Genomic DNA, 12,295 nt, shown 5'->3' with positions numbered 1-12,295 from the left:
AGTGCCCGGCCCTCGGTGGGGCTCCTCAGGACTTCATTAACATAACATATCTAGGGCTATTGGGGTCGCCTTGGTCCATCCACATCAACAATAAATTATGCAATGCAACATCTTCGTGAAATCTAATGCAACAACCTAATACATATACATGGTATTCATGATGCGTGAAACATGCTAAAAACATTTGAGTTAGTTTTACTCACCTCTGGCAGACACTGGACTGACTCTGCAACAGCTAACACTGCTGGCCTCCTCGGTTCCTCGGGTTCGATCCTACATAGGTGGACTCAAATGAGGGACCAAACACACTCTAACAAGACTCTAAACAACTCCCTAAAAACCCCCTAAAACATCATAAAACAATCATAGAAATCATGCAAACGAAGGCTGGACAGGGCACTTTCGGCGGCAGGTTCGGCGGCTGAAAGTCCCTCCAGAGCCGAAAGTCATGCACCTTCGGCGGCACCTTCGGTGGCCGAAGGTTCCTTCCAGATCCAAAACTCATGCATGTTCGGCGGCACCTTCGGCGGCCGAAACTCTCCTCCAGAGCCGAAAGTCCAACTTTCGGGGGTAGGGTTCGGCAGCCAAAAGCTTGCCTCCACAGGCAGGTTCGGCGGCCGAAAGTCCCTTCGGCGGCCGAACCTCAGCTCTTCTAGAAAGGCAGAACTCAGCCTCCTCATGCACAAACAGCCTCCAAACCTTCCAAAACAACCTAAAACCTTACATGCTCTCTCTCAAACATGCATACACACTCCCACATGCATATAGGGCATAAACTAACTTAAACCTCTCAACACAAACATCACATAAACATACATTAGGCATAAAACCCACATAAACCCTAACATGCACATCTACTCTATCACATGCATCAACACTCCTTAAAACTTACTTAAAACAAAGAAAAGGGTGTGGATCTACACTTACCTCTTGAAGATCGAGGGTCGGTGCGATCCCTAACTTGGAGATGGGAGGAAACAAACTCCTTGGGTCTCCAAGCTCCCAAAACTTGATCTTAAGCTCAAAACTTCAAAACCCAAGCTAAAACTTGTTAAAACTTGAAAGATTTGAAGAAAGAACATAAAAACAACCAAAGGAGAGCATGAACTCACCTATGCCCGAAAAGAAAGAGAAAACTCACCCATTTTCCGGACAAAGGGCCTTTTATAGGTGGCCGGCCAAACCTCCTTTGGCGGCCAAAGCTGCTTCCAAAACCTCACCACGTTCGGCGGCCGAACATGGGGTTCGGCGGCCGAAAGAAAGCCACTTTCGGAAACCTAACGTGCCCCCAAACTATCCCATGTTCGGCGGCCGAACTTGGAAATGTTCTCCTTGGTCTTTTCTTTTCAAAACTCAATTTCTTTTGCATTAAAACCATAAAATCATGTGAAAACATTTTAGAAAATACATTTTACCCTTCTAGAAGGCTCCGGCATCTTTGAATTCCGGATTCCGATGGAGATTCCGCCGGAAAGTAGGGATTCTGATGCCAGAATCTAGCCGGGTATTACAAAGGATTTTGATGCATGTTTAGGCTAGTTGTAAATGTTAGGGTTTATGTACCCTTTATGTTAAATGCATGCTTAATGTGATGATTGTTGGGGTATAGGCTAGTTTTATGCCCCTATATGCTTGAAAATGTGTTTATGTATGTTTTAGTGTAGTTTTGATGCATGTTGGGTTGTTGTGGGTGGCTGGATTCGCTAGGCAGAATCGGGTTCTGCCCTTTGGAGGTAGCTTTGGCCGCCAAACCTCGCCCTCGAAAGTTAGACTTTCGGCTCTGGAGGGAGGTTTCGGCCGCCGAACTTACCCCCGAAGGTTGGTGACTTTCGGCTCTGGAAGGACCTTCGGCCGTCGAACCCTGCCCCCGAAAGTGCTTGACTTTCGGCTCTGGAGGGACTTTCGGCCGCAGAACCTGCCGCCGAAAGTGCCCTGTCCAGCCTTCCTTTGCATGTTTTCTATGAATGTTTTGTGTTGTTTTAAGGGGTTTTTGGGGAGATGTTTAGAGTTATGTTTAGAGTTTGTTTGGTTCCTCATTTGAGTCCACCTGTGTAGGATCGGATCCGAGGAACCGAGGAGGCCAGCAGTGCTAGCTGTTTCAGAGTCAGCCAGAGATGAGTAGAACAGAACTACTTTCTATTTTAAAAGTAATTAAACGCCTAAGCATGTTCATGCATCACGATTGCCATGTTTATAGATTATTGCATTAGAATTCACGAATATGATGCATTGCATAATTTGCTGTTGATGTGGATGGATATTGGATGATCCATTAGCCCTCGATATAATATGATATGTTATGATGTGGAAGACCAGGTGTGGCCTGCACTATGCCCCTGGCACTATGTAAGAGAAAGTCCGGGTATGGCCTGCATTACGCCCCCGGCATGGTTGGATAATGTTATGATATGTATATATAAGAGAAAGACCAGGTGTGGCCTACACTACACCCCTGGCACAATTGGACTATGTAGAGGGTTATTGGTGACAAGTCCATCCGTGATGTGAATTATTTGTGATGTGATGCATTTTATGATGGCATATGTTTATAAACTGTTTTTATTATTCTGCTCACTAGGCTCTTGTAGCTCACCCTTTTTCCCTAACCCCCAAGTTTGCAGGTTCAGGATAGACCAGGAAGTTGTCAAGGGTAAAAGCTATGTCTATGTAATAGATTAGTAGTGGACATGATATGTAAAAATAATGTAATGTAATGTAAGGTATTATCCAGTGATGTAATGAGGATTAGTATTGTGCTTGGCCCTAATGTATGGTTGATCTCTTTTGTACATGATCTTATGAAATGTTTTAATGATAAGTTATGTTGAACCAGACTTGACATATGTTATGTTGCCCCACTAGAGCATTTGATGAGGGCTCTAGTATGGGGTTTGTATGTTTAATGTTATGGTGCATGCTCAGGTCAAGTTTGGTGTATAAAAAGTTTAAAGTTTTTATGAAATGGTGATCATGTATGGGATTTTATGTAATGTACAGGATGTGTAGTAGGCTTGCTACGGGTCCCTGCAACTTTAAGTCGATCTGATCCTAGCGCCGGTAGCAGTCCGGTTTCCGGGTCGTTACATACACTCTCTTGCATTAAATTTCAATGGCATTAAAAAAAATAGAATTACTATTTTATCCTTGTGATTTGCTAAAAATAATTATATTATTTTTTATTTTTAAAAATACATTAATCAGTTCTATATTTTTAAATATTAAATATTATGCTTAAGAAATTAAATATTTTGCCATTGTCTTCTTAAATCGTATACAATCTCTATATTTATTAAAGTCATTATTAATCTGCAAAAAATATTAAAATTCTAATATCAGTATAATTAGTCATAAAATTTTAAAAATATAATTATTCAATCCATGTAATTTTAAATCATTGTGATTCAATCTCCGTAATCTAAAAAGTATAACTATTCAATTCTTATAATTTCATGATCATAATCAAATCATGTTGCAATTAATAGGAGAGAGTAATAATGTTTAATCCTTTTATTTAATACCATGATTATTTTGAGAAATAATATTTGTATTTATTATTAAAAATAAAAATATAATTACGAAAGTTTAAAGAGCATATTTAACTTAAATTTAAATAAAATAGAGTTTTTGAATTGTTGGGTAAGAAGGAAAAAAAGATCGAGGAGGTAAAAGGACTAAAATGATTTTTTAAATAAGAAAGAAGGATTAAAGTATAATTTTTTCAAAAAATACAGCAGCTCTTCTACCAAGCCACGTGTATCTCTTCTCTTCTTATAAATTAAAAAAAATTTATTAATTAGTATTTTTATTCAATCTTAAAAAATTTAAAATACTTTAAAAAAATTAATAAGTAAACTTTTTTACAAATATAAAAAATCAATTAATGAGTTTTTTCAAATTAAAATATTAAACGGTTAAAATTAATAGAGATATTAATTAGTAAATTTTTTAAAATATTAGAAATATTTTAGTGTATTTTTCAAAATTGAGATTAATTAATTAATTTTTTATAACATATTAACTAAATAGTAATTTTTATAAAAAAAAAACAAAATTAAGTGGGAGAAGAATGGGAAGAACGGGGGGAGAAAAAGAGAAGAAAAGAGGTTAAAGATAAAGAAAGAGGAAGAGAAAAAGGAAGGAGGAAGGAATAATGATTAGATATTTATGTCTTCTAGCAATGAGTTGCGGGAAATAAAAAAAAAAAAAGAAGAGAAAATTAAAGAAAAAATTAATAAGAAAAGAGCACAGTAGAGCATCATGGTTATCCAATAAAATAAGTTTAGTTGATTGTACACCGTTAATCTTTTAATATGTTTAAAATATATAGGTTAGAAAGTTATGAATTTTTTTTCCTAAAGAAGTTATGATTTCAATTTAGTAATTTTTTAATGAAAATATATTCATTAAAAATGATCTGTTTGGATAAAAATTTTTGAGTCTTCGTATAAAACAAATAGTTAGACTTTTGAAAAAAAAAATATAAAATTTAGAATGAATTATCCTTGTATGTTAGGATAATTGTGTTAAAAATTGGTAAATTTTAAACTGGTAAATTGTGGTAACAAAAAATTTATGTAAATGAGCTGTCAAAACAAAGTTAGCTTTTGAATTTTTTTTTCTTTAATTATTTTAAGAATTTGAGGTATTTACTGATATTTTTAAGTGTAGAGATTTAAAATTGATGCTTTTATTAGTATTATATTTGAATATCTAAGTTATATGGTTAAAATAATAATGTATATATGTTATTTTGTCTTGTAAATACTAATGCATGATATGTTATATTTAAGGAAGCTTGTGTTTTAGTTTGAGTAAGAATGCTAAATTTAGTACCAAGGATTTGGTGAAGTTAGATAAGTTACTTTAGTGAAAATTTGCTTTTCTTTTATATTGATAAATATATTTAATAGTGAATACAAATAACTTGTATTAGTTAGTCAGTTTATTGCTAATTTGTTGTTTTATATAATATGAGTTTATCTTTATTTTAAGGATCCATAATGAAAATGGGTGATATTAGTTCTAAAGAAATTCACAAGTAAAGTAAGGTATAATGTAATAATTGATTAGAAATAGGCTTAATAAGAAGTATATGATTAAAATTTAGCAGTGAGTGTATTTATTTATTTATTTTATTATAAGAAAAAATAATATTAATAACAAGGAAGGACTTAGCATAATAAATCCATCTAAATCAAAATAGAAGATATCCTAAAAACGCCAACCTGAGATGAATCATGCTAATACAAGAAAACAAGAACCGAAGATACATCATAAAAGGAGGTACAAATAAAAAATATCAAAAAACAAATTAAAACAAAGCCAAGCAATAAAATCCCCAAAACAATGGGTGCCTTGTTTAGGAAGAGAGTCTGTATTCCAATTTATCTCTCTAAAATGTGCTTAAAATGAATAGAGGAGAGAGTTCTAATATTGTTAAAAAAGGAGATAGCACTAGAGGAAAGTCCACAAATACAGAAGAGACTCATGAAAAAGCCACTGAAAAATCTGTCTCAATTCCTATACTTGAAAAGAGGACCATAGATCAGTTCTTGGAATAATTAAAGATAAGGCCTTCTCAATAGCCATAAGCTCTACCACATAAAAGTCTTTAGATCCAGCAAAGCAAGAGAAAAAGGCATAAAGCATAAACCATATGTATTACACGAGACTCCTCCAACAGCACATAGATCAGGTTTTCCATGAGATGATTCATCAATATTTCACCGTGTAAAGAAAATAGGCATTCTCAGCCTCTAGAATTATAGAAAGAGAAGTATTTTTATTTTCTTACTTTCTGTGTAATAGGATACAAGGATTATATAGTACAAGATATGATTAATTATGCTTATGATTATGCTTAGGGATGTAAACGGGTAGGGTACTCGCGAAAATTAAACTACCCGAACCCGATTTATATTAGTAATATCCGAATCCGTTCCGAACCCGATTAAAAATTAATTTAAACTATCCGAATCCGTACCAAAACCGATTATTATTACCCGAATAAAACCTGAACCCGTTTAATCTTATATATTTTAATTAATAATTTATATAAAAAATAGTTCTCATTAATAATTTTCATTTAAAAAATCTAATATTTCTAAAAAATATTTAAATTTAAATTTTTAAATAAAAATATATAAAAAAAATTTATAAATATTATTGTAAAATATATTTTTTATATTAAATTAATTATTTATATAAACGGGTTCGGGTGGTGGGTACCCTGTACATAAAACCCGAATCCGATCCGAACCCGCAACGGGTATTATTTTTAAAATCCGAATCCGTCTCAAACCCGATTATAACTATCCAAATCCGTTCTATTAGGGTTCGGTCTGATCGGGTACCCGAAAATACCCGATCCGTTGCCATCCCTAATTATGCTATCAATTATCGCCTAGAATCATGCTAGGATTATACTAACTATGGTAATATTAATAACTGGTTAATTACAATTATGGCAGAATATTCTTTCCAACACCCCCCCCCCCTAAGTTGGTTCATGTGCATCCAACATGCTCAACTTGCCCAAAACTTCATGGAATATTCGTCTAGCAACTGCTTTAGTTAGGATGTCTGCACACTGATCTTCCGATCGAACAAACAGTAATGATATCAAACCATTGTCCAACTTTTCCTTGATGAAATGTCGGTCTATTTCGACATGTTTTGTTCGATCATGTTGATTGCTGCCTTGTTGTCACAACGAAGTTCAGTTGCATCCCCTGATGGAAATCCAAGCTTAAACATCAATTTTTTGATCCATAGTAGCTCTGTAAGTCCTTTTGCTATGCCCCTAAATTCTGCTTCAGCACTAAATAGTGCCACCACCTTTTGCTTCTAACTAATTTTCCATGTCACCAAGTTACCTCCAACGAAGGTAAAATATCCTGAAGTGGATCGTCTGTCGGCACGGTCTCCTGCCCAATCAGCATCCGTATATCCACTGATACTGAGATGACCATTCTTCTTGAACAACATGCCCATCCCAGCTATTCATTTCAGATATCGAACAATCCTCAATGCTGCCTCCATATGGTCTTGTTTTGGATCGTGCATGAACTGACTTACTAAACTCATAGCATACACCAAGTCTGGTCTGGTATGTGATAAGTAAATCAGCTTTCCTACCAGTCTCTGATACCTCCCCTTATCTGCTGGTCCTTCTTTTGAATCTTTGCTCAACTCATGATTGACCATTACTAGAGTATCAACCGGCTTGCAGTCTATCATTCCTGTTTCGGCTAATAGATTAAGGATGTATTTTCTCTGTGATATTATGATTCCCTGGTCTGACTTGAGAACTTCAATCCCAAGGAAGTATTTTAACCCCCCCAGGTCTTTCATCTCAAATACTTAGAATAAGTTGTCTCTCATCCGTTTGATCAAACACGTGATTTTTCTTCCTCGTCTCTTCAAGGACAGGGTGTGATCGGAGTTACTCTGCCGATATCAATATTTCTTTATTGCTTGGGTAAATCTTCCAAATCATGCTCTGGGAGACTGTTTCAACCCATACAAGGCTCGCCTTAATCGACACACTTCTCCCCATCTATATCCACTTGTGAACCCTGGTGGGGCATCCAAGTAAATTTCCTCTTTCAGCTCACCGTGCAGGAAAGCATTCTTCATATTAAACTAGTGAAGTGGCCAGTCTAGGTTTGCAGCAAGAGAGAATAGGACCCATATTATATCAATTTTTGCTACTAGAGAAAACATTTCGGAGTAGTCGACCCCATAGGTCTGAGTGTATCATTTTGCTACCAGTCGGGCTTTATATCTATCCACCGTTCTATCCGACTTATACTTTACAGTAAACACCCATTTGCATCCCACTGGTCGTTTTTCCTTGGGTAGCCAGCATTTCTCCTAGGTTTTATTTTTCTCCAAGGCATCCATCTCGATCTCCATTGCTTCAATCCATCTCTTGTCCTTCTGGGCCTCTGTGGCATCCTTTGGTATCCATTCTAAGCAAATACTTTTCTATAGTGTGATAAACTGAGGTGATAGATTCTCTCCTCTAGTAATATTTTCCATAGGATACTTAGATCTAGCTGCCTCGAATTTTGGATCATACCTCCTGGGTGGAACTCCTCTGTTACTCCGAGGGGGTAGTATATAGTGGCCTGTTTCAGGAGACTCAAAGGAGATGGGTTCAGTAGTAAAGTTATTAGAGGAAGGAGGGGGTTCAGATTCATTGGGTTCAGTAGTAAAGTTATTAAAGGAAGGAGAGGGTTCAAATTCTTATACCTCAGTGGCGATTTCTCAGGATATTCTATGGTGGCAGGCTCTGGTTGTGACGTTGAGATTGAGGACTGTACTAGATGATCAGTGTCTCCAAGTTCTAGTGTAGACTTAGGAAGGGAAAGTGGTGGACAATCTCTAACTCCCCCTGAGGATTTTCTGACTCTCCCTAGTTCTGTTGTATTCTCCCCCTCACTACCAGTTAGCGAGGAGAAAAAATACTCGTCTTCAAGAAAAGTACAGTCCATAGTGGTTAAGAGCCGTTTAGAGATTGGGTCAAAACACCGATAGCCCTTTTTATGGACACCATAACCGAGGAACACACACTTAAGAACATATGGATCAAGTTTAGTGCGATGTGATTTAGGAATGTGAACATAGATTGTGCAGCAAAAAATTTTAGGTGGAAGGTTTAGATGGGAAGGGATGGTGTGATGAGAAGACAAGGTATGCAGTAGAGATCGAAAATTAAAAACCCGAGACAGGAGTCTATTGATGAGGTAAATAGAAGTAACAACTGCTTCGGACCAAAACTTAGAAGGAGCCTGGGCTTCAAACAATAAGACTCGGGTGATTTCAAGGGTGTGCATATTTTTTCTTTCGGCGATCCCCATTTTGCTGTGGGGTATACGGACAAGCAGTTTGGTGAATGACCCTATTGTTCTGAAAAAAGATTTGAAGATGATTGTTAACAAATTCCCCTTCATTGTCAGACCGAAGGACTTGAATGGTGCTGTGAAATTGGATTTTAATCATGCGAAAAAAGTCTCAATTTTTCAACCACTTTATATTTATGTTTCAACAGGTAGATCCAAGTTACACGAGTGCAATCATCAATAAAAGTAACAAAGTATCTATAATCATGAGAAACAGTTTACGGGGCAGGCTCCCATACATCAAAGTGTATTATTGAGAATAGAGTATCAGATTTATTTGCGGAAATATGATAAGTACTCTTATGACTTTTAGCAAGCACACATGAAGAACAAGCAGGGATATCAATAGATTTAATTCAGGAAACAAAGTACGAAGATATTCACTTGAGGGATGGCCAAAGCGCCAGTACCACAGTCACAACTGTTGGGTTAAAGACCCTTGAGCTAAGTGAGTCGACCCAATGCTCGAGACCTCTTCCACATGGTACACTCCATCTTTCTCAAAACCACGGTCCAGTACCGTGTCTGTATGAATATCCTGCAAAATACAAAAATGAGGATACATGAGTATTTTACAATTTAACTGCTTGGTGATTTGATTGAGAAAGAGTAATTTGCAAGATAAGGAGGGTACATAGAGGCAGTTGGAGACATTTAAAGTGGGGTTATAGAAACAATACCACCATCGATGACTGGGAATGAGCCACCGATAGCGTTTAGAATATTGGATTTGGTGGGTGGAGTTCGGAAAACAATATCTGAAGGTTCATTGGTCATAATGTCTGTGGCTCCTGAATCAAATATCCAACCACTAGTATTATGCACATTATTAACATGGCCAACTATCGCCAATGATGGGAAAGTGGAATGTGCTGAATCAAGAGTAATTTGATTTGCTGATTTCTGATTTGTATTTTGGCTATTCTGAATTAACAGAAAGAGTTTGTGTAACAGGTCTGCTATTAGATCAGTTACTGTCTGGGATTAATTGGTTGGACTCCGATTAAAAGAATCGGCCATTATTGTTTCTCGGTTAGAGAAGGTTGAAAAAGGTATTCTAATAAATGATGATTGCAGAAAAAATCGATTAAACTTTTAGACCGAAACTCGCTCTGATATCATTTAGAGTTATAGGAAGAAAATTATTTTTCATTTTTTTGTTTTCTGTGTGTAATAGAATACAAGGATTATATAGTACAAGATATGATCAATTATGCCTATAATTATGCTATCAATTATCGCCTAGAATCATGTTAGGATTATACAATTATGACATAATATTCTTTCAACACATCCTTCAACCATATAGCCACCTAAAAGAGAAACTGTTGCTCTTCCTTTCGCATAGGTCAAGAATTAGATTAAAGAACCCAAAACAGCACCCAACTCAGATGGAATTTCATACCACAGCAAATGTTGTTCAGAATCGCAACAAGGTGCATAAATAGCTCCAACAGAAACAGTGAACTTTGCCAATTCGAAACACAATCAACTAGAGTCCAAATGGTGGAATTCTTGTAGACAAACACAAAGACAGCTTCCTTTTTCCATATTAATAAAATACTTCTAGAGGAACTCACTGAAAATAATATAACACCAACCAGGGTTTGCCATACCTAGGGATGGCAACGGATAGGGTACCCGCGAAATTCAGGGTATCCAAATCCGAACCCGATTATATTTACAAAATCCGAACCCGTCCCAAATCCGTTTAACATTTTATTTTTACTATCCGAATCCGTCCCGAACCCGTTTAACAATACCCGCACAATACCCGAACCCGATTTTTTTAATTCAATTCGATGAGAAAAACTGCCAAATAAACTACACCTAACAGTTGCACAACCCAGCAGACCCAGCAGTGTGTTCAATAACAAGAACCAGCAACTCAGCAACTCAGCAACCCAGCAACCCAGCAAATAATGATTTATAATCATATAATCAGATTAATTCCATAAATTCTAAAAATCAACAGTATTACATTAATCAAATAGCAAATAATTAGATTTTTTAACAGTATCCAAATAATTAGATAAATAGTTCCTAAATTCTAAAAATCTTTAATAGCAACTAAAAATTTTTCAAGAACATACACACAAAATATCTTGATTATCAAAAAATTTAATTGTAAACCTGAAGAGAGTTCCAGGAGATGTCGCCGACGCCGATTGAGGAGGGGAAGGGTTGTCTCTAGCATCAGTGAAGTGGAGGAGAGAAGCGTCAATTGAAAAGAGTAGATGTCACCGACTGGAGAGAGAGAAGGAGATATCGCCGATGCCGACCGGGGAGAGGGAAGAGTTGTCTCCAACTGGGAAGTCGGAGATGTCGCCGCTGGAGAGAGAGAAGGAGATATTGCTGACTGGGGAGATCGCTGACTGGGGAGAGAAAGGAGACGTCGCCGGTGTCGACTGGGCTGCCGGCAGTCGTCAGTGAAGTGGGGGAGAGGCGTGACTGAGAACTATGGGAAGGGAAGCGAGGGAGAGAGGCGCCGACGAAGAGAGGAAAGCAGAGTAAAATGAAAAAAGGAATTAGGGATTAGGGTTACTTCACTTAGTTTTGTTAATATAGCTAATCGGGTTCGGGTAACGGGTATCCGAGCACCTATTCCCGAACCCTACCCGAATCCGAGACGGGTAGCATTTTTCAAATCCGAACCCGCCCAAATCCGTTTTGTAAAAACCCAAATCCGTCCTAATAGGGTTTGGGCGGATCGGATACCCGCGAAAACCCGCCCGACTGAATATCTAACTAGAAAAGAAGGGATTGCACAATTTGTTTGGAAGATGGCTAAAAGATCAATTTTGTGTTTAACGATGATGTTACATAAAAAAGAATTCTTAGCAGAACTCCCAAAACTCCTGGGTCCTGGCATTCCAAAAAGAGAAAACATGATGGAGAGAAAAGGGCAGAGATAGAAAAAGAAGGAACTACCAAACAGGAAGCTAGGGCGAGCTTCCTAATTTGCTGCACAAAGTCTTTTCTCCTCACGAATTTGTTTAGAAAGATGATCGATAATTAGTCTTTCGTTACCTGCAAAGTCGATGCCCAATTTTTGCCCAAAAGCAACAGTTAAAGTCGCCTCTATGGATGGTGAGACAATGGGCGGCGATGCTAAGCACAATTTCTACGCCCAATATCACTATCCGAAGAATGAAAAAAAGGTTTTAGAGGAGCTCTTGGGGTTTTTCTTCTTTCCTCTCAACACTTGCTTTGGATAGAAATCCCACATATGGACAATAGCGCGTCCCTTATGCCTCTGTTTCTTAATTCTATTGATTTTAAAAAGTGGGAGTGGGATGTTGCTATTTAAGCTTGGATTAGAAGCCTAATTCCGAGAATTTGGCTATGAGTTATTGTCCACCAAATATCTATGAGCTTGGGTTGTTATA

This window comes from Manihot esculenta, chromosome 17, assembly GCF_001659605.2.
Source record: "Manihot esculenta cultivar AM560-2 chromosome 17, M.esculenta_v8, whole genome shotgun sequence".
NCBI lineage: Eukaryota > Viridiplantae > Streptophyta > Magnoliopsida > Malpighiales > Euphorbiaceae > Manihot > Manihot esculenta.
The sequence above is the reverse complement of the archived record's forward strand: the minus strand, read 5'-3'. Positions refer to the sequence as shown.